Consider the following 2109-nt stretch of genomic DNA (forward strand, 5'->3'; position numbering starts at 1 on the left):
GTAAGACAATTTTTAAAAAATGTATTTAGTACAGGGTCCTCAGGGTCTCATTACACAGATTGGACTTGTAATGATCCTCCTGTTTTCAGGTTCCCAAGCTCTGGGATTATAGGTACACACCATCACACCCAGTCTCAATCACTGCACCCTAGGGGTGGGGCCAGCATGGCATGCTGGGGGATTGAACCCCATCCAGGGGATTGAACCCCCAGACAAATTTTAACAGATATTAAAAATCAAATGAACAATAACACAATTGTAATGAAGGACTTTTAACACCCTGCTGTCATGAAGATGTAGATCAATGACACAAAAAATCAGCAAAGAAATAACTAAGCCAAACTTGTGAAGAAATGAACTTAGTAGGCCTTTACAGAGTGTTTCATGCAATAACATCAGAATGTACATTCTTCTTAACTGCACACAGGACAGTCTCCAAGATAGACCATGGTGTATGCTTAAGTAAATGCAAAGGAATTGAAATTATGTCATACATATTATCTGACTATAGTGCAATGAAACGAGAAATTATTGATAAATGAAACATCAAAAATACCATAAACACATTGGAAATTAACACCCTCCTGAACAACCAATGAGTCGTATATAAAATTAAAGAAGTAATTAAACAATATTTATAATCAAATGAAAATGCAGATACAACTTATTTGAACTTATGGGATGCAATGAAAGCTATCTTAGGAGAGAAATTTATAGTCCTAAATTCTTACATCAGAAAACAGAATGAATCCAAATAAATAATTTTATGCTGCACCTCAAGCTCCTAGAAAAAGAAGAATAAGTCAAGCTCAAAGCCCAAAGAAGGAAGGAAGCTAAAAATCAGAATAGAATGTGTAACATATGATTGTTGCATGTTACCCTGTTTCTGATTTTTGTTCTTGCTTTTGTCTTTTACGTTTCAAAATGAAATAATAAAATTAAATTCAATTAAAAAAGAACAGAAATTAATGTCATGGAGACAAAACAATACAAAGATTAATGAATCGAAGAGTTGGTTCTTTGAAGGAATAAATAAAATTAATAAGTCCTAGCCAACCTTATAAAAAAAGGAAAGAAAAATTCAAATTCATGCAATAAAGAATGAAAAAGGTGAAATCACTACAGACTCTATGGAAATTCAAAAGATCATCAATATCTACTCCTAAATCTTTACTCATAAGATGGAAAACACAGAAGAAATGGACAAATTCCTAGATACATATGAACTATCAAAGCTGCATCAAGAAGATATAAAAATTCAGAATAACCCAATATCAGTCAACAAAATTGACAATGTAATAAAAAAACCTAGCAACAAAGAAAAGTCCAGGTCCTGATGGATTCACAGCTGAATTCTGCAAGAAATTTAGAGAAGATTTAATGCCAACTCTTCTCAAACTCTTCAATAAAATTGAAAAGGAAGCAATTCCCAAACTCATTCCTGGAGGTGAGTGTTACTCTGATACCACAACCAGCGAAAAACCCAACCAAATAAGAGAACTAGAGGCCAGTCTCCCTAATGAATATAGATGCAATAATCCTCAACAAAATACTAGGAAATAGAATGCATCAAATCACCATCTGAGGAATGCAGGGATGGTTTAATATATGCAAACCCATAAATTAATACACCAGATCAACAGAACCAGTGACAAAAACCAAATGATCATCTCAATAGATGCAGGAAAAGCTTTTGACAAAGTCCAACATTCACTCATGATAAAAACCCTATAGAAGATCAGAATAGATGGTTTTTACCTCAACCTGATAAACGCCAACTATGACAATGCAACAGTCAACAACATACTAAGTGGACAAAAGTTGAAGACCTTCCCTTTGAAATCAGGAACAAGACAAGGATGTCTACTGTTAGCACTCCTACTCAATATAGTTCTGGAAACATTAGCCAAGCAATTAGACAAGAGAGAGAAATACAAAGAATAATGATTGAAAAGGATGAAGTGATATTGTTTTTCTCCATAAAAGACCCCAAAACTACACCAAGACTTGTAGATTTTTTTTCCATAATTTTATTGAGAAACAAATAGCAATGAGACAGTTTCAAACCAAACTGGTAGGACAGTTTCAATAATTAACACATTGCATACA

This window comes from Octodon degus, unplaced genomic scaffold (genome assembly GCF_000260255.1).
Source record: "Octodon degus isolate 3935 unplaced genomic scaffold, OctDeg1.0 scaffold00054, whole genome shotgun sequence".
Taxonomy (NCBI): domain Eukaryota; kingdom Metazoa; phylum Chordata; class Mammalia; order Rodentia; family Octodontidae; genus Octodon; species Octodon degus.